The 21,963-nt window shown below is 44.4% G+C and overlaps 1 long non-coding RNA gene across 1 annotated transcript; it reads left to right on the forward strand.

The window, feature by feature from the left end:
* Nucleotides 1–2,571: 2,571 nt before the first annotated feature.
* LOC128778871 (uncharacterized) lies at nt 2,572–4,608 on the forward strand. The gene is made up of 2 exons (XR_008424710.1): nt 2,572–2,818; nt 4,273–4,608. It is a non-coding gene; the product is annotated as an uncharacterized LOC128778871 (long non-coding RNA).
* Nucleotides 4,609–21,963: the final 17,355 nt, after the last annotated feature.

Below are 21,963 nucleotides of genomic sequence, written 5' to 3' on the forward strand. Positions count from 1 at the left end.
TGCTGTTTGCAGGGATGAAAATGCAGAATTTTATAGAATCTGGGATTCCTGTAATGCTGTATTCTTGAAATATTTCAAAGCCCAGTCTGAGCATCTATATTTAAACCTTAAAAGGCAGGTCATTCAAACCCTCCAGGATAAGGGAAAGAAGGCAAAAGAATAGATGTGTCCCAAAAGGCTGTAGGGACGAACACTTTCTTCATTATATTTCATCTAAAAGTAGACATCTTCAGGCCACTAGTATATTGTTAGTCTTTTCTTGCTGGCGAAAGGGCCATCTGTCTTTGAAAACCGATATAAAGTCTATTTGTATGTATGGTACTCGTGAGCGGGGTAAAAGCCATACGAAAGGCGACCTGCGACATCAGGTTTCTATGCCTCGAAGCAGGAAGACCAATTCACCAAGGTGTTTTCTGGTCCGACTGTTGGGTCAGTGAAGTTTTATTATTATACAATGTCTGTCGCATATTTTTCATCCCTCGTGTAGCCCTCACGGTGTCTAATGACGATTTCAATTTGTATTAAACAACCGAGTATGGAATGTCTGTCTTGTGCCAAACACAGTGGAAGGTGCTGGGATGCCAGAGTAAGAAAGATCCGTTTGCTGGCCTGACGTTACTCCTATCTAGCAGGGAAAGCGCATAGCCAACTATAATGCAATAGAACGCGTGCTCGATGCAGAGGTCAACTGGTGGTGTCTTAAGTTTTTGTTTACTTATTTTGAGAGAGAGAGCACGCAGGGGAGGGGCAGAGAGGAAGGGAAAGAGAGAACCCCAAGCAGGCTCTCCACTGCCAGCGCGGAGCCTGATGCAGGGGTTGAACTCATGGACCTCGAGATCATGACCTGAGTCGAAATCAAGAGTCAGACCACCCAGGTGCCCCTACGTTGGTTGTGTGTTAGGGTCACATAGAAATGAGAGAGACGCTTAAGCTGGGTCTCTGAAGAATGAGTAGGGTTTTGTGCTAGGTGGAAAAGCAATGCAAGACAGTGGAAAAGCAACGCGTGACGGCAAAATCCACTGACTATAACCTTTTGAGTCAGGAGACCTGAGTCCTAACTTCAGAGACCCTGGGCCATTTCATAAGTAACAGCTGACCCTCATTTAGCGAGCGCCGTGTGTCTGGCAATGTTCCAAGGGTTTTAAATAAGTGGGCTTCTTTAGTTCCCAAAACAAGCCTGGCAGATAAGACGCTATGATTATCTCCTTTTAAAAAAGGAGGAACCTGTAGAAGTTAAATAAATTGCTCATAATTACACAGCAAAATAAGCGGCGAATTAAAACCCAGGAGACTGGCTACAGCTGTCCATCACTGACACAAAGGTCTCAAATGAGTTTTTGCCGGAATGTTGTACAAAGGTTCCTTATTATCTAATGCGAGGAAGAGGGCTTTTCAGGTGAAGGGGACACTAGGAGCAGAAGCCACAAGATTTTAAAGCGTTTAGGAATTCCTTTCGGCTGCAGATCTGGGGGGGGGGGGGGAGAGGGCGGAGGCAGGCAGGCTGGGGGCTGCAATATCACCAGACGGGAAGCTAGAAGGTTATACTGATGTCAGAGTACAAAGTGCTTCATTGAGCTCTCGTCTCTTGGACTTCATCTCTAGACCACACAGCACTGGTAAATACTTTGGAGCAGGGGGGTGACTCAATCATGGCTGTGACTTCGGAAGATGACAGCCAGGAGTGGGAAGGCGCATTCGGGTGGAGCATGATGAAGGGCAGGGGCCCATCGGGAGGCTGACCGCTTGGTGCAGGGACACAGCAGAGGCCTGTGGGCGGTAGTCATGGGAGGGCCCAGCACGGGTGGCCAGAAACGCATTTTGGAAGGAGATCTGAGCCCCGTCCCACAAAGGCAAGGGTAGCTCTCAGACAGTCACGGAGGGCGGGTCAACCAGCCACCCCGGGGCTGCAGGACAGGGGTTTGGAATCCATGTACTTCCGGGTAAACCTGGCTTGTTTACCAGGATGTTTTGGGTTTTTTTAACTTAAAAAAATTTTTTTGCTTTAATGTTTATTTGTTTACTTATCTATTTATTAAAATTTTTTCTTGGGGCGCCTGGGTGGCTCAGTCGGTTGAGCGTTCAACTTCAGCTCAGGTCAGGATCTAGCAGTTGGTGAGTTCAGGCCCCGCGTCGGGCTCTGTGCTGGCAGCTCGGAGCCTGGAGCCTGCTTCGGAGTCTGCGTCTCCCTCTCTCTCTGCCCCTTCCCCGCTCACGCTCTGTCTCTCAAACATGAATAAACATTAAAAAAATTTTAAAAGAAAAATTGTTTTTCTTTAATATTTACTCATGTTTGAGAGACAGAGAGCAGGGGAAGGCAGAGAAAGAGAGGGAGACACAGAGTCCGAAGCAGGCTCCAGGCTCCGAGCTGTCAGCACAGAGCCCGACACGGGGCTCGAACTCACGGACAGTGAGATCCTGACCTGAGCCGAAGTCGGACGCCCAACTGACTGAGCCACCCAGGCGCCCCTCTACAGAGACTGTTGAAAGTTGGTTTTGGTTTCGTTTGGTTCTTAATCCAACACAGAATGTTGCTTTATTCGTGACCGTATGTTGCCTTGCGCCTTTCACAAGCCGGTGACAGTGCTTACGGTGAGCTCGTGGCTAGAGGCGGCCTGGAAGTGAGGAGAGGATTGGCCTGAGTCACGCACAGAGACCTCAATTTCCAGAGGAGTCTGGTGAGAAGAGAGTCCACTGATGGTCAAGGGTAATCGCGTGTCCGCTGTGCCCAGAATGCTAGAGAAGGGACCTACGCACTGAGGAACAAGGTCAGCTTCTTCGTCGGCCGACGGGTCGGAAAGGGACCACCGGGAAAAGTAGTGTAAGTAGCATATCAACCAATGGGATGAAAAAACGAGCACTGCGGTGCAGACTGGACGTAGGGAAGCAGCCGCGTCTGCCGCGTGTGGCCCCCGTACGTGCGCACTGGCCTATGCCGCACGGAGCTTGAGCGGCCTTGACGGAAGCGCCGGATATCCCAGGTGTGTTTGGCCTAGTTCTCATATTGCGAAAACACGGTGGCCGAAGAGAAAGAAAAAGTGTCACCCAGAAGCTCGGAATTTGGAGGGCACCTGGGTGGCTCAGTCAAGTGTCCAACTTCGGCTCAGGTTATGATCTCATGGATCGCGGGTTCGAGCCCCGCGTCGGGCTCTGTGCCGACGGCTCGGAGCCTGGAGCCGGCTTCGGATTCTGCGTCTCCCTCTCTCTCTGCCCCTGCCCTGCTCGTGCTCCGTCTCTCTCTGTCTCTCAAAAATAAATAAACACTGAAAAAAAATGTATTAACAAAAAAAAAAGAAGCTCTGAATTTGTGAAGGTCTCTCTACAGCCCTGTGATTCCATTCTGCCTCTCCAGGCGCCATGGCTGTTCCCTCACAGAGAGCTCTTCCTCCACCGTATGACCCCATGGGCAATGGGATAGTGTCATTCTGAGCGCGCTCATCCCTGGGATTGCCCCCATAAACCTAACGGAAGTTCCAGAGATGCCCCATCAGTGATGCGGCATTTGCCACCAGGGGAAGGGTGCCGGCCAGGCCAGGCAAGACCAGGACTCCAGGTAGCACTGGGCAGACTCCCAGGAAGGGAACTGACCCATCAACGCCCCAGGAAGCTGGGGCAGGCGGGTTCCCTCCCTCCACCCCACACCGTAATATTCCAAGTAGTTCCAAGGGCTTCCAGAAGCTGCCGGAGCAGAGTGGAGGGAGGGTCTGGCGTTTTCTGGGGAGGTTGGTTCGCTTTGAGTCAGAGCCATCCAATGGGAATATAGCACAAACCACGCAGGTGATTAACCAAAATTTAGCAGCCCCGTTATAAAAAGTGAAAAGAAACAGGTGAAAATATTACGTGGAATATTACATCTCGGCATGTAATCAATGTAAACGTGTATTAACGAGGTATTTTACACGGTTCCTTTGTATCTGTATTCAGATTCTGTATCTGTATCCTTTGTATCTGTATTCAGATTCCAGGGTGTATTTTCTGCTCACACCTCAGTTTGGAATGGCTGCATTTGAAATGTTCAATAGCCACGTGTGGACATGCACAGGTCTAGACACCTACACTTGGGGCAGCCAGCGTAAAGCACCAGAAGCGTTTTGTCTGGTTTCCCAGGGCCAGGGGCCGGACTCTTCTCTTCCCCATGTCTCACTCAGCTTAGGGGGTTTCTGTCCTGAGGACGGGACTGCCTCCCTGTCCGGTGGTTCCCTTCCACTCAGCATTTACCAAAGTCTGAAAACTTCCTTGAGAGACTGAGTGTGATTTTTTTTTTTCCTTTTCCAGATTTAGGACATCCAGGCCCTTCGGCACGGAGGGCAAAGTAGGGGCCCTCTTGCTCTGGTCTGAGGCTGGTACTGGAGTGCGGTAACATTATTTCAACTCCTGGACCAAGCAAAGCCAAAACCCAGCTCTACCTATAGACATTTGAGTTATGTGTGTCCTCTCTTCTGCTTGAGGCTGTTTATGAAGGGTTTTCTGTCAAGCACAACTGAAAGAGTCCTAGCTGATATAAGGTTAACACTTCCTTTCAAATATCTGGAGCTGAATAATCCTCAAGGGACCCGTCAATGCCTCTCTGTTCTTCGGGCTGTGCAAACAAGTTACTTTCCAAAATGTCAACTGTCTTACGGGTTTCTCTAATTGCAGGTAAAGAGACAAGTTGGGCCACATCAGACAGGTGCTCCCAAGCTTGCTCAGCCTTTCAGGCAAACACATATGTTACTGACATTCTGATTTTCACAACATCCTTCGCTTATTTCAGAAGCATGGGAAGCCCATAAAATAATTCCTCAGAAGCATCGGCAAAAAACCCAAAATCTTAGGAATATGAGAATTCCTGAACAGAAGGGCATATTACTATTTTTTTTAAGTTTATTTATTTTGAGAGAGAGAAAGAAAAGAGAGCAAGTGTCGGGGGGGGGCAGAGAGAGAGAGAGAGAGAGAGAGAGAGAGAATCCCAAGCAGGCTCCATGCTGTCAGCACACAGCACACGGAACCCAACTTGGGGCTTGGTCCCATGAACTGTGAGATCATGACCTGAGCCACTATCAAGAGTTGGACCCTTCACCGACTTACACACTCAGGTGCCCCAGTATATTGGTATTATTTTTTTAATGGGATGTTTCTATACACTAACAATGAACAATGAATCAAAAAAGGAAATGAAAAACAATCTATTTACAGTAGCCTCAAAAAGATTAAAATATTTAGGAGTATCACAGTGTTAAGATGTCAGTATTACCCAAAGAAATCTAGAGATTCAATGCAAATCCCACTCAAAATCTCAATGACTTTTTTTCCCAGAAATAGAGAAAATCCTAAAATTTGTATGGAATCCCAAGGGACTCTGAATAGTCCAAACAATTTTGAAAGAGAAGAACAAAATTTTGGAGGACTCAACTTCCTCATTTCAAAACACATTACAAAGCTACATAGTACACTTCAAAACAGTGCGGTACTGGCCTAAGGACAAACATAGAGGCCAACGGAATAGAACATAGAGCCCAGAAATAAATGCTTACATATATGGTCAAATGGGGAAAGGACATTCTCTTCAACAACTGGTGTTGGGAAACTTTGGGTGTCCATCGAGGAACGAATGAACTTGGAATCTTATCTCATTCTCCATACAGTAATTAAATAAAAATGGAATAAAGACCCCCAAACTAAACTCGACGAAGGCATTTGGGAAAACTTGAAGACACTAGGTTTGGCAATGATTTCTTGGATGACACAAGCAGAGGCCAACAATAGCACAAATTAACAAATTAGATGACATCGGACTTAAAAATTTCTGTGCATCGGAGGACAAAATCAATGGGGTGAAAAAGGCAGCCTACCGAATGGGAGAAAATACTTGCAGGTCATATAGCAGATAAGGGGCTAATATTCAGAATATATGAAGGACTCCTACAACTAAACCACAAAAAAAATCGAGTAATTCGATTTAAAAACGGGCAATGGCAGGGTGCCCGGGTGGCTCAGCCGGTTAAGCGTCCCACTCTTGATTTTGTCTCATTCAGGTCACGATCTCACAGTTTGTGAGACTGAGCCCCTTGTCGGGCTCTGCGCTGCCAGCGAGTAACCTACTTGCGATTCTCTCTCTCCCTCTCTCTGCCCCCTTCCCTGCTTGCGTGCTCGCGCTCTCTGTCAAAATAAATAAAAAATGGGCAATAGGCTTGAATAGACATTTCTGCAAAGGTGATATACAACTAGCCAACAAGCACACGAGAAGGTGGTCAACACCACTAATCGTCAGAGAGTTGTAAGTCAAAACCACAATGAGATATCAACTCTACTCACTGTAATGGCTACCATCAAAAAATTAGAAAATTGTAAGCGTTGGGGGATATGGAAAATTGGATCCCTGTGCAGTGTTGGTGGGGTTGTGAACTGGTGCAACCAGCATGAAAGACAATACAACGGTTCTTTGAAAAATTACAAATAAAATGACCATATCCAGGAATCCCACTTCTAAGTATATATCCACAAGCCTCAAAAGCAGGGTCTCAAAGAAGTATTTCCACTCCACGTTCATAGCAGCATTATTCGCAACGGCCAAGAGGCGGAAGCAACCCAAATGTCCACTAATGGATGAACACACGAAATTAGCATATTATTTAGCCTGTAATGTAGGGGATTTAGCCTCAACGTAGGGGATATTACTTAGCCTTAAAAAGGAGGGAAATCCCGTCACATGCTATAACATGGATAAACCTTGAGACATCATGCTAAGTGAAATAAGCCAGTCACACAATGACAAGTACTCTATGACTCCACTCGTATGAGGTGTCAAAAGTAGTCACACCCATGGGAACAGAAAGTGGAATGGTGGTTTCCAGGGGCTGGAGGGGGAGACGGTGGCGGGCGGGGGTCAGGGGGGGTGGAGAAGAGCAGTTGTTTCATGATTATAGAGTTTCATTTCTACAAGGTGCAGAAGTTTGGGAGATCTGTTGCACAATAATGCGAACATAACACTACTGAACTGCACACTTAAAGGTTAAGATGATAAATTTTTTAAAAAAGAGATGTAGTCTGGCTCTCTTCCTATCTCAATGCACCTATGGTTGGTTCATTAATACACATGTTCTTTTTTTTCAATTTTTTTAGTTTATTTATTTATTCTGAGAGAGAGAGAGCGAGCATGAGTGGGGGAGGGGCAGAGAGAGAGGGAGAGAGAGAGAGAGAGAGAGAGAGAGAGAATCCCAAGCAGGCTCCGCGCTGTCAGCTCAGAGCCTGATGCGGGCCTCAAACTCACCAACCATGAGATCATGACCTGACTGGAAACTTTTTTATATTTTTATCGTAAGTGTACTTAGAGGTACTTATAAGAAGACATCCTATGTCCCAATTGGTTTGCTTGAACCAAACTCCAAGCAAGATGCACACATTACATCTGGGGGTTATAGCTCTTCAGTTTCTTTCGGTTAAGAGTGATCTCCTTCCTTCCTCCGTGACTCTTTTTTCAATGCCATTGACAGATGGAAGACGCTGGTCTAGTCTGTCTGGTACAACGTCCCACATTTGGGATTTGCCTGTTGGCTTCCGTCTCCTGGCATTTAACTCCTTGTCCCATTGCCTCTCCTGCTCTCTCCCTCCTTCCCCCCCCCCCCGCCCCCCATTTCCTGTCAATGAACGCTAGCTCTAGAAGCTTCATTAGATTCAGGTTCAGTTTCTTTGGCGAGATTTCATATTAGGGTGGTATAGCCATTGGTAATTTAATAAAAGTTCCTACAAAATCAAGCAATGTTGGCATCTCTCCTAAAGACGCCCTGTCATGGGGCATAAAAACTCCAAAGTCCAGCCACTAGCTTCAACCATTTTTTCTGCTCTTGCTTGTGTTGGCCAGCATTGATTGCCTATTTTTGTCATTGTCTAAAGCAGAGAAAACAACCCAAGGGCCTCCCTGACTATGGAACGTGTTGGGAATGAGTAGGTACATACCCTTCGGGTTCTTGGTTGCAAGCCACAGACATGAACTCTGCCCACCTTATGAAAAAAAGTATTGCGTTAGGGGCACCAGGGTGGCTCAGTTGGTTAAGCGTCCAACTTCGGCTCAGGTCATGATCTCGCGGTTCGTGGGTTTAAGCCCCGTGTCGGGCTCTGTGCTGACAGCTCGGATCCTGGAGCCTCCTTCGGATTCTGGGTCTCCCTCTCTCTCTCTCTGCCCTTCTCCTGCTCACGCTGTCTCTCTCTCTCAAAAATAAATAAACATTAAAAATTTTTTTAAAAAGTACTGCATTAAAAGGATATAGGATGGATTATAGAATCTCTAGGTAAGCCAGAGAACCAGGCTCAGAAAAAGGATAGAAGTATCAGGAAGCTAGGCAGAAGCACCCATAACCAAAGTCACCCCATAGGATCCTGTTGGATGGGAGGCCTACCACCAGCATCAGACGTTCCTGCCACCTTCTGTCCCTAGACCTTGCTCAATGGATGGTTCTCCACCATCTCTCTACCTTCGCGTCACTTGCTCAAGATTCAGAGTTCTGGGCGGGGGCAACTAATTTACCATCTTGGTTCACACATCCACTTCCTGCTCTCAGAGTTTTGGAAGAGGGGGTATCTGGATGCTTCGGCATCTGTAGTGGAATCCCTGGTCTTCCCTTACCACTTACAAAATGGGAGATCAATCCTAATTGGAAACCGTGTAGCCAAAAACCCTAACAAATATCCATTGCCCAGAATGAATTGGATTACTGATGAGATCTGTTCAAAGGACAGGTGAATAGGAATCACACAGAGGAGAAGGAAGGTTTTCAAACATAACCGCAGTCAAGGGTTTCGGCCAAACAGCCACATCTGATGACCTGTGATGGTTGTCACCTTGTGGCATGCGGTCAGAATCACCTGGAGGGCTTGTTGAACCACGGAACGTGGGGCCCCACCTCCACAGTTTCTGATTCTGTAGATCTGGGAAGGGGTCCAAAAGCTTTCTATTTCTGGCAGGATTGTGGACAATGCTGGTGCTGCTGGGCTTGAGTCTATACCCTGAAAACCACTAGGTTAGGTTCCAGATCAATAACTCTATGTTACGTTCTCACTCAGATAATGTGTGTAAGTGATAATCTGTGATTCAAGCTTCAGAAGGATTCTTCACATTGTGACTCTGTGGTCCAGCATTAGCCTGTAAATCTGATTTCTTTCCCATACACTGTTCAGGTTCTCGAACTTGACTTCCCCGCATTATTTGTCTCTGGCCTAAAATCCCTGGTTCCATCACTATTCTTCATGTGTCACGGGCTTAATTCTTCTCAGCACCCTGGTCACCTTCCTATGGATTCTTTTCAGATCCCTACTGTTCCTGTTAACTTGAGGGACCCAGAGTTTGAAACCTATTCCAGATGGAGTTTGACTACTGTAGGGCAAACACAAGAAATACCCTCCCTTACATTGTTCCCTAATTGTCTATTAATTTCCTTCACAAGCTGAATCATATGATTAGCCTCATTTTGATAGTTTTAGCCATGAAAGTACAAGCCAAACTTCCTTCCTTCCTTCCTTTTCCTTCCTTCCTTCCTTCCTTCCTTCCTTCCTTCCTTCCTTCCTCCCTTCTCTTCTCCCCTCCCCTCCTCTCCTCTCTTCTCCTTTCCCCTCCCCTCCCCTCCTCTCCTCTCTTCTCCTCTTCTCTTCCTTCCTTCCTTCCACACTTCTTAATGCCCATATCCTCTCATTGTAAAATTGATCATGGAAGTCTGAGTCTAGGATTTAACATTCATCCATATCAAATTTTATTGTTTGAGCCTTGACCTATCATATTTCCCTGTTATGATACTTTAATCTTAAATTACCAGGGCGTCTGGGTGGTTTAGTCGGTGAAGCGTCCGATTTCAGCTCAGGTCATGATCTTGAAGTTCATGGGTTCGAGCCCCATGGCAGTCTCTGTGCTGAGAGCTCGGAGCCTGGAGCCCGCTTCTGATTCTGGGTCTCCCTCTCTCTGCCCCTCCCCCGCTCATCTCTATCTCTTTCAAAAATAAACATTAAAAAAATTTAATCTGAAATTACCTGTTTGATATAATTATTGTGACTTGAAACTTTGTGACAGCTAAAGATATGATCAGCATAGTACAAATATTCATTCATTCATTTATTCAGTAGGTGTTTACACGTTCTATTATATTACCATTGCCGCTCTCGTCCCAAGCATTAATAAGATGTTGATCGGAACAGGGCCAAGGATAGAGCTCTATTGCACATACTCCCAGGAATACATTGGCCGCTAATCCACCCTTTGAAGGTTACCATGATTGTATCCATTATCACTTTACCTAAATCTATTTCCACCTAGTTTCCCCGACGATAATTTGTTTACGAATGTGTCTTCAGGTTTCTGGCACATACCTTGATGAAATGAGATCCATGCTGTCAAGCAAGGAGACTCGGAGACCAGGAGATTCTGTGTTTCGAACGATGTTGTGGTCCATGACTTGGGTCGTTAGAGCGAGGTGTGCGCCCCAGGTTTGCGCTTACTGCGATGAATCGTTGGCAGGGTGCGCCGGTTCTCAGAGCCTCGGTTGCCTCATCTCAAAAAAGGGAAACAAAGCCAAACTTGCAAGGTTGTTATGAGGATGAGATATAATATATTGAAAGCATCTAGTACGCACTACTCTTTTGAATGTGGTGTGTGAAAAAAATCATAGGAAGAGAAGGATTTCCAGGGAGGGGAAATCCGATTTTTTTCAAATCCTATCTAAATTCAGGAAAAGGGGGCGCGTGGGTGGCTCGGTTGGTTAAGCATCCTACTTCGGCTCAGGTCATGATCTCATGGTTTGTGAGTTCGAGCCCTGCGTCGGGCTCTGTGATGACAGCTCAGAGTCTGAAGCCTGCTTTGGAATCTGTGTCTCCCTTTCTCTCCGCCCCTCCCCTGCTCGTGCTCCGTCTGTCTGTCTGTCTGTCTCTCTCTCACACAAATAAATAAATATTAAAAAAATTTTTTTATCAGGAAAGCTTTGATTCAGGGATTTGTAAATCAGAGAATTCTGATTTACAGCATAGACAAAAATGATTATCAAATAATTTTTAAAGTTTTACTATGATCTTTAACTTCAGTGAACTGGTTTCCTACTTAGTTAAAATATACAATACGGTCATGTGGTTATTTCTCTCCTAATCTGTGGCAAGGTTTGAACCACTATTATTTCTGTATTACTATGCAGTAGAAGACCTTCCCAAGGCTCAGAGAGAAGAAGCAAATTTTATTTTCTCTGGGTTTCGCATGTAAAATAAGGACTTTGTATAGGATTTTGGAAGGATTATATGCCATGACATTTCCCTGGTTATTCTAAAAGGAAGGTAACAAGACATTAATTAAATAATACAAATATTTGCATGAGGCTTTGAAAAAGAACACAAACAAAAAAACCTGGTAACTATATCTAGAGAGGGATTTTAGGCTGGTGGAAGGCAGGGAGGAGGGAGACTTTCTTTTCATTATACAGTCTTTGTGTACCTTTTGAATTTTGTACTGCAGGCATATATTACTGATTCAAAAAAATAGTTAATCCTTTGTAAGTAGTGGAAAAAGAATTTTAAATAACCTTATCCTTTTCACTGAAAGCTTCTTTTTGTAAAATCTCAAAGCTTGATAACAAAGAAACCAAACTAAATTCCCTGAAAAGTCCCATTAAAGTCTGATAATGTATATGAGTTAAACCAGTTAAATGAACCACATTAAAATAGATTTACTTTATAACTTCTAAACACTGCCTCCCAGCCATTCCAATTAACAATAAATTGTCTCTAAAAAGATGCCTGACCCATTTGCAAAAACTTTACTGAAAACATCGAATTTTTATTTTTATTTTTATTTATTTATTTTTTTCAACGTTTTTTTAATTTATTTTTGGGACAGAGAGAGACATAGCATGAACGGGGGAGGGTCAGAGAGAGAGGGAGACACAGAATCGGAAGCAGGCTCCAGGCCCTGAGCCATCAGCCCAGAGCCCGACGCGGGGCTCGAACTCACGGACCGCGAGATCATGACCTGGCTGAAGTCGGACGCTTAACCGACTGCGCCACCCAGGCGCCCCACATCGAATTTTTAAATGCGGACAGCTTAAAATTTTTTTTTAATGTTTATTTTTGAGAGAGAAAGACAGGCAGAGTGTGAGCGAGGGAGGAGCAGAGAGGGAGACACAGAATCCAAAGCAGTTTCCGGGCTCTAAGCTGTCAGCACAGAGCCTGACACGGGGCTTGAACTCACGGACCTCAAGATCGATCATGACCTGGGCTGATGTCTGAAGCTCAACCGACTGAGCCACCCAGGTGCCCCTAAACACGGACACTTCTAAAGTATAAGGAACAGGATAGTATGCTCAATTTAGATGTTGAAGTATCAAGATCTGTGTTTTCAAAATATTTTGGACAACTGTATAACTTTTATATAGAAGACATTTTTATGGTTATATATTTGATTTTTGCTAACAAGATTGTATTCTCTGAACAGTCAACAATTTGCATAAATCCTGACTGCCTGTTTGAGGCAAATAAAATAAGAGTTTTACAAAGAAAATTGTGCACAACAGAGAGAGATTAAAACCATCCCCGGGAGTCTGGCTAGCTCAGTCGGTGGGGCATACAATTCTTGGCCTTGTGGTTGTGAGTTTAAGCCCCACATTGGGTGTAGAGGTTACTTAAAAATAATATCTTGGGGTGCCTGGATGGCTCAGTCAGCTAAGCATCAGGCTTCGGCTCAGGTCATGATCTTGCGGTTTGTGGGTTCGAGCCCCGCGTCGGGCTCTGTGCTGACAGCTCGGAGCCTGGAGCCTGCTTCGGATTCTGTGTCTCCTCTCTCTCTGCCCCCCGCCTGCTCATGCTCTGTCTCTCAAAAATGAATAAATGTTAAAAAATAAAAAAAAAAAATTAAATCCGAAAAAAATCAACTATCTCCAAGGATGACTTAGATCATAGAGCTTTATAACACAAAATGAGAGCCCTTCGGTTTGTGAAATTTCATGCAAAAATACTTGTTTAGAAAATGTTTCCGTCTTTAGGTATGAGCCAGCATCATGGAAATATTCTTTGCCTCAGCTACTGCTGTGATACAGACGCTCTGACAGAGCCCCGTATTAGCTGATTTGGCAAATGCCAGGAAAATGAAAACCCAAATCCTTGCGCTTAAGGAGTGAATAAATACCCAAGGATATAATAACTGCTTGAGAAAGTCCGTAAAGACCTGCAAAGCACTAGGACCAAACAATCAAAATTACATCCAGCAAGTATTCTTATAAGTACAGTGGATATTTAGTGTGAGAGGACTCATCATTTTTTCGGTTTGTTGAGATGACCAGAAGGAAATGCTTTGTTTCTTGAAATCATCATATAAGAGAGTCTACTTTTATTTTTATTTTATTTTTTAAAGATTTTATTATTCTATTAAACATTTTTAACATTTGTTTATTTTTGAGAGAGAGAGAAAGAGACAGAGCATGAGCGGGGGAGGGGCAGAGAGAGAGGGAGACACAGAATCCGAAGCAGGCCCCGGGCTCCGAGCTGTCGGCCCAGAGCCCGACGCGGGGCTCGAACCCGCCAACCTTGAAATCACGCTCTGAGCCGGAGTCACATGCTTAACCAACCAGGCCACCTGGCGCCCCAAAGATTTTATTTTTAAGTAATCCCTACACCCAACGTGGGTCTCAGACTCACAACCTGGAGCTCAAGAGTCCCATGTTCCACCGACTCAGCCAGCCAGGCGCCCCCAAAGAATTTGCTTTTAAACTAATAGAGATTTAATGCTGAGCAAACAGAGCAGAAGGAAAATCTTCTTCCTCGTTTACCTGGTGTAATGGTATTGTCTCCCTTGTGAAGTTCCTGGCACCGTGGTAGGTTCTTGGTACATGTAAGACCTCTTCCCTCCCTCCTGGTTAACCTCAGCAGCCGGGGTCTCCTAATTCCTCCCTCAAACTAGAGCGACTACGTCAGTGTCTCCTAACAGGCCAGTCCACTAGCAGACCGCACAGGAGGCCACTCGTAAGGAGTCCCTTGAACAGCAGTAGGCAGGCAGACCAAGGCTGTTATCTCTGCTGTCGTCGAGGGGGAACTCAGGGTCGCAGGGTGTGACCTCAGACCGCCCAGAAAAGCTCCACGGGCGCTCGATCCAGAGAGCACCCCGTCTCCCAGAGGACATGACAGGGATTCTGAAATCTTTGCCAAGCGGTTTTAACCCAGCGCCAGCGGGGTGTAGACGCAGGAGGCCAGGATTGCCCCTGTAGGTGTAGGTATATGTCGCTGCTTCCTTATAAGCTGTCCTGAGACCACGCAGGCTGGGACACACCCGCTCAAAGCTAATACTCTGTTAAATAGTTACCAGGACTCCTGAGGTTCCCAGCAGACGTCTGAGGACTCCCAGGGGCCAAAGGCCCCAACTGAAAGGTCTGGGGGTTGTTAAAATGCCAAGTGGGGTTGCTGTAGCACCTCCCAGCCACTCAGATTGCAACTGAGCCGCCCAGAGATCACTTAACTGATGTGTCTACCAAGCCCTTTGACCTTTTCCCTTCTAGGACAAGAAGAAAGTCAGAATAATAAAGAAGAACGATAACCACCTTTTACTGCGCTGCCGTTTTGTGCCAGAAGCTATGGAAGTGCCCGAGACACCACCACCGACCCGGTTTTTCTTCACAACAGCCTGCAGGGAAGTGGTGTTTTCTCATGTTGCAAATGAAAAAGCTGAAGCTCAGGCTAGAGAATTTGCCCCGGTTCTCACAGCTAACAAGTGGCAAAGATAGGACCGGAACTCAGGACTGATCGGCATTAATACCCGTGCTTACCCTACTCGGTACGCAGCTTTATAATGACACGTAGTGTTAACCATGTGCTTGGTAAGGCGAGAAGTCTCTAGCAACACAAGGATTTGTTTTTTGTTTTTTGTTTTTGAGTATTTGAAAGCGCACAACCTGTTGCCCGTCATGCGGCAGGAACTCAGTTAATTTTTTTTTTTTTTTAATCGTTGTCTTGCATCCTGGAACACGTGCAGTGCGGTGGGGTAGGCACACAATGGTCTTCTGCAGGGCTTGATGGGTTCTAGGGACAACTATTATATATTTAAAAATAGCAGCACTCACATGCTTCCATAGTAAATCAGTTGGCCGCGTTAAAAATAGATTCTAAACATAGCAGGAGCAGAAATCCAATCTAATGCCACCAAGTCACCGAAAACAGTGACGGCGGTTCAACAGGAAAGGAGACCTTGCATCAGTTGATTATGCGTTTGTCTGAAATCGTCCACCTCCGTTTCAGATTCGGTCTATCCCTCCTCTACAGCAGAAAATACACACACGTGCACAGGTGCACGTACATACACCTATGCAAGGAAACGAAGATGACACGTTCCCATTTATTTCTCTATAGTTGTGTCATTTACAAACCTGTTCATGTTGAGGCTTTGGTACTTAACAACACATACGAGATGAGCTACAACAGTATGCATTTCTATAAGATCTTTTTTTTAAGTTTATTTAATTTGAGAGAGAGAGAGAGTGGGGAGGGGAAGAGAGAGAGAGAGGGAGACAGAGAGAGGGAGAGAGGGTAGGGGCACACGTGGCCAGACTGGTCAATATCTAGAAAGGATGGGACACAGAAGCCACGGTCAAAACGATTCCCTCTGTGTCCAGCAAATTTACAGTGGCAGACATAGAAAGTTGGGTTAATACTCTGTCACTGTCATTTGAAACCCCGGGAGGTGGCATGCCAGATAAAAATTCCAATTGCGGTGCCAAGGACTCCTTCCCCAGAACCACAAATGGCTTTCAGGAAAAGGCTGGAGTTTTGGTTCTCCTTTACTATTATTATTATTTCCTTTTATTTTAAAATTTATTAAAAAAAATATTTATTGTTGAGACAGAGTGAGAACATGAGCAGGGGAGGGGAGAGAGAGGGAGACCGAGGATCTGAAGCAGACTCCGGGCTCTGAGCTATCATCACAGAGCCCGATGCGGGGCTGGAATTCACACATCGCGAGATCATGACCTGAGCCAAGTCAGAGGCTCAACCAACTGAGCCACCCAGGCGTCCTGCTTCAATTCTCCTTTAGTCCCTACTTGAGAAGTGTTTAGAGCACACAATTCATTTTTTTTTAGTTGCTAGAGTGTCCCAGCTGTGTGCCTGATTATTTAGGGAAGAAGCCACAAACCATGTGTCCCTAAGTCACATAATCTTATTTCATGAACGGCAAAAAGAGAATGACAGCTGGGTGTGTATTATAACTTGAAATAGAACGTCGCATCGAGCAACCTGTACCATAAAAAATCAAACGTAAAGGTACATTTGAGAGATGTCTTTTTTGGGGGGGGAGGTACCATATAAAGAATGTAAAAAAATTTACAGAAGGACATATCATAATATTGATTTGTGAATTAAGGAACAATAACCGTTTTCCTTAAAAGAAGTCTGAAAGAGGTTTATTTGTAAAACATGATGCAAAAAAGGAGAACTGGGGACAAAAACATAGGAGAGTGACTAATACTATAGGTTTCGGAGTCAGACTACCTGAGTTCGTAACTCACTTTGGTCAACTTTAGGTCTTTGGGTAAGGACTCTCACTTCTCCAGGTCACCGTTCCTTAGAGTGTCAAGAGGAAATAATCACAGTGTATACCTCATAGGGTCATTGTGAGGGTTAATGTCCTATATGTAATTTCAGGCTGAGCGCATAGGACTTGCAATATTAGTTATTATTTTACAAAAAGTAACAGAGCAGATAGATATTACTAAGTACCGAAGATAAGCCGATTACTACAATCAAGGACGGATTTTTTTTTCCCCAAGAGCTAAAGGAAAAAAAAAAGAAGATTTCACTTTTTGGCCTAAGAAGCGATAAACACTCATCAATAAAGACTATCCAAACTTGAATAGCACACTATTGAATGAAACTGGGAATACAGGACATTGCCTGAAATAGCAGATATCTTCAGTGGCAAGATTTTCACACCACAGAAACAGTTATTCAAATGAGATGCCTCCTGCCAGCTCTCTGAAGGGGCTACAGGCTACAGCACTGTCATGTAACTCCTGGTGGAGAAAAAAATTCTCTGCGTTCTGATATATATGCGTAGGACATGGAAAATCTAAAAAAAAAAAAAAAAAAAAAAAAAGAAACATGAAAAAATTTGAAATCATTGTTATCTTCTTTAATTTTTTTTAATGTTCATTTATATTTGAGAGAGAGAGAGACAGACAGACAGAGCGTGAGCAGGGAAGGGGCAGAGAGACAGAGACAGAATCTGAAGCAGGTTCCAGGCACCGAGCTGTCAGCACAGAGCCTGACGTGGGGCTCCAACGCATGAACTGTGAGATCGTGACCTGAGCCGAGGTTGGATGCTCAACTGACTGAGCTGCCCAGGCACCCTGAAATGATGCTATCTTCTTTAAAAAATGTTTATTGGGGCTCCTGGGTGGCTCAGTCCGTTAAGCATCTGACTTCGGATCAGGTCACGATCTCACAGTTCATGAATTCGAGCCCCGCGTCGGCCTCTGTGCTGACAGCTCAGAGCCTGAAGCCTGCTTCAGATTCTGTCTCTCCCTCTCCCATTGCCCCTTCCCTTCTTGTGCTCTCTCTCAAAAATAAATAAACTTGTTTATTTCTGAGACAGAGTGTACGTGGGTGCACGAGCTGGGGAGGGGCAGAGAGAGAGAGGAACAGAGAGGATCCCAAGCAGGCTCGAGCTTAGCATGGAGCCCGACATGGGGCTCGATCTCAAGACCATGAGATCATGACCTGAGCCAAAATCAAGAGTCAGACGCTTAACTGACTGAGCCACCCAGGGGCCCTGAAATGATTGGTGTCTTCAGTGTGCCCTTAGCAGAAGCAGATCTTGGTTTATTCATAACTTACCTAGATTTGTAACTAACCAGCAAGTATTTGTTTCAGACATTGGGCAAAGGTATGCGGGTTACAAAGATTAATAACATGCATTAGTCTTTTTGGACTTCTATGTTCCCCGTGTAGATTGAAGAAAGAGCCACATGATTTGGATGCTTGATGTGAGGAAAGAAAACTCCATGTAAAAATGAGAGTCAAATGTCCCCTCTCCTTCCAAAGGGAAGACCAGTTCAGTTGGTGCCATGGGAGATGGCGCTGTCTGCCATTAGACCATGACAGCATTTTCCTTGAGAAAGCTATGCCTTAACTCAAACACCAGGATGGCTTTGTAGCTAATACACCAAATTACTTGCCGTATAATACGAGGAAATGGTTATGGCCTGAAAAACTTGAAGATAGGTTTAATCAGTCCTTCTCTCTATTCACAAACTCGCCCTGTAGACTTTGTCTAATTTCCAGAAATGTTGGAGGTGTTTTGGAATTACATTTAATTGCTCTGTTCAGTGCTCCCTCACCCCGGGGCATTTCTCTAATATAGTACCTTTCTTATTGCACTGTTTTCCCCCTGTTAGTTCTGAGCTACCTGTTCATTAATTGAGCCAAATTATCTAGAGGATACAAATTAAAAAGAAGAGTTCAGGGACAAGGCTGTGTTTGACACAGTTTTTTGAATGGATTAGTTCATTGATTAATCCAGCATTCCCAAACTTTATTCAGTTACTTTTCATGTCTGGTTTTTGTCATATCCTTGTTACTTGTACAAGTAGATCATATTTTCTTTAACTTGACATACATTGAATAATTTTCAAAATGTAGTTTCATCTTAAGCAATATTTCTGAAATCATGGGTTTGAGGTACTAGATTTTATTTTGTTACTTTTATTTTTTAAATGTTTATTTATTTTTGAGACAGAGAGACAGAGCATGAATGGGGGAGGGCAGAGAGAGAGAGGGAGACACAGAATCAGAAGCAGGCTCCAGGCTCCGAGCTGTCAGCACAGGGCCCGACGCAGGGCTCAAACTCATGGACCATGAGATCGTGACCCGAGCCGAAGTCGGATGCCCAACTGACTGAGCCACCCAGGGGCCCCTTACTTTTATTTTTTAATGTTTATATATATGTATATATTTTAAAATGTTTATTTATTTTTGACAGAAAGAGAGAGACAGAGAATGAGTGGGGGTGGGGGGCAGAGAGAGAGGGAGACACAGAATCGGAAGCAGGCTCCAGGTTCCAAGCTGTCAGCACAGAGCCCTACGCGGGCTTGAACTCACAGACCGCGAGATCATGACCTGAGCCGAAGTCGGATGCTCAACTGACTGAGCCACCCAGGCGCCCCAGTGTTTATATATTTATTTTTGAGAAAGAAGGAGTGTAAACATGGCGGGGTGGGTGGAGGGAGAGACAGAATCTAAAGTCAGGCTCTGCATTGTCAGCACAGAGCCCAATGAAGGGCTCGATCTCACGACATGGGGATCATGACCTGAGCTGAAATCAAGAGTCGGAGGCTTAATCAACAGAGCCACCCAGGCGCCCCGAGGCACTAGATTTTAAGTACACGTTTTAAAAACCCATCTGTGTAAATTAAAAAAAAATTTTGAGCCACCTGAAATAGTCTACCACTCATTTGGGGAACAGGGGGTTAATAAATTAATGAAAAATTGAATTTGAAAGGCCTCTTTTGGCTTCTCTAATCCAACACAGTTCCACAGAGGTTAAGAGATTTGGCCAAGCCCACTGGCCCGGGGGAGGGTTAAGAATAGAACCTTGCTCTATACCTTAATGCTACAAGTTTAGTGCTTTCCTCATCATGTTTGTTTGCAAAGTATACCCCAACTAGCTGATTAGCTATTTAAATATGGGAATTTCTACCAAATAAAAGGATTTTCTTCTGGGTGTAAATGGTATGAAAGTACTTCCTCTGTCGGTAGCTAACAAGCAGTTAATAAGCCAATTGCTTTAGATCACTAGAATCCTTACGTTCTTATTTGCCAAAGCAATCATTGTCTCTAATTTTTAAAATATAATAAAATAAAAAGAATAGGATTGCACGAATAGAAAATGTTAATAATGAGGGAAATGGGGGCACCTGGCTGGCTCAGCTGGTTAAGTGACTGAGTCTTGATCTTGGCTAAGGTTATGATCTCATGGTTCGTGAGCTTGAACCTCCAATCGGACTCCATGATGAGTGTGGAGCCTGCTTGGGATTCTCTCTCCCCACTGCCCCTCCCCTGCTTGCCCTTGTGCTCTCGTGCACTCTCTCTCTGTCAAAATAAATACATATTAACAAAAATAATAATGGGGGAAATGGCGGAGGAGCCGAAAAGAGGTACAGTACATGGGAACTCTACTTTTTGCTTATTTTTTTTTTTTGCTCTAAAAAATAAAGTCTATTAATGAAAACAAATGAAGAATGCTACTGAGGTTTACTTAGTCCTATTTAAAACTGGGATTATATGTGGCTGATACTATTTTTGTCCACTATATTTTAGTAGTAGGGTTTTGCTATGGACGTTGAAGAAGCTTTCATTGCTAGGATAGCCCAAGGCTGGACGGACAAGAGTACAAACAGACTTCTATGGCATATAGATGTGTAGACCCTGGACTGGATATGAAATTTGCCTTTAACATTATCAACGTCTGATCCTAAATTCTATCTGTGTTGTTACTAGATAAGTGATTGTTTTTAATAAAAAAATGTTTAGTGTTTATTTTGAGAGAGAAAGGGAAAGAGAAAGAGATCGTGAACCAGTGAGAGTGGGGCAGGGGCGGGGAGAGAGGGAGACAGAATTCCAAGCAGGCTCTACGCTGTCAGCTCAGAGCCCGACGACGGGCTGACGACGCTGACCATGAGATCGGACCGTGAGATTGGAACTTGCCAACCATGAGATCATGACCTGAGCTGAAACCAAGAGTCGGATGCTTAACCGACTGAGCCACCCAGCTGTCCCTAGATAAGTGATTCTTAAAGGAAAAGATCATGGTTATCAGCCTAAGATTTCAAAGCATAAGTACAATCAAGTGGTAAAGATGTTATACCCATGTTAAAGATGTGGAGGCACAGAGGTCTAATAAATATTCCACAGCAACGCCAGCGGTAGAGATTTCTTTTTTTTTTTTTTTTAATGTTTATTTATTTTTGAGACAGGGAGAGACAGAGCATGAATGGGGGAGGGGCAGAGAGAGAGGGAGACACAGAATCGGAAGCAGGCTCCAGGCTCTGAGCCATCAGCCCAGAGCCCGACGCGGGGCTCGAACTCACGGACCGCGAGATCACGACCCGAGCCGAAGTCGGATGCTCAACCGACTGAGCCACCCAGGCGCCCCGAAGAGATTTCTAAATAACATCAGAGAAAAGGAGAAAGAAGATTCAGGATGATAGACCTTTGGTTCTCTCACTGTGCTGCTCATTGTTCAAGTGATCATTTAAAAAAAATAATTAACATAACGAAAGACAGGGTCCTAGTCTTTGGGCGCTCACATTTAAAAGAGAAGGGCATTAAAAAGAGATACACATAAGCCTTCATTCTGTACAGAGTTGCTTAGGATTCAGGGAGGGTTCTATGTTTGTGGACATTAATTTTAAAAGTATTTATTACATTCTTGGTTTTTCCTTTTTTTTTTGCATTGTTTTATGATTAGATAGAACAAATATAACACAAAGCTCTCTCCCCTGTGAGAGAGCTATTTATGATTAGTATTAAGTTTCTAGTTAATATTCGGTTAAAGGTCAATGGATTCAAAGGCCTTAAAGACCCATTCAAGGCACTGAAATAAAACAATCTAGTAAATAGATTTAGTCAAGTTAAATTCACAATCTCTTGATCTTCACGTGGAGATATAACCTACCTCTTACCTCCTAGAGAAGGACACCGTTGGTCTAACCCAATGACATCTTTTTTTTTCCTCTCTCTCCCCAATGACATACTTCTATGGTATTCTGGATAACTGAGAACTGGTCACACATTACAAATAAAAAACCACTACAGACATGGTAAGGTTATAGGGTGCACTATACATCATTTGAAGGGGAAAGCTGTTTTGTGGGTCACTAACTTAGTAAACGTGGGACCAAAACAAAAACAAAAACAGAAGACAAACAAACAAAAAAACGCAAACCAAAAAAAAAAAAAAAAAAAAAAGACCAGCTCAAAAGCTAT

This window comes from Panthera pardus, unplaced genomic scaffold (assembly GCF_024362965.1).
Source record: "Panthera pardus isolate Hobbes unplaced genomic scaffold, ASM2436296v1 HiC_scaffold_21, whole genome shotgun sequence".
Classification (NCBI taxonomy): Eukaryota; Metazoa; Chordata; class Mammalia; order Carnivora; family Felidae; genus Panthera; species Panthera pardus.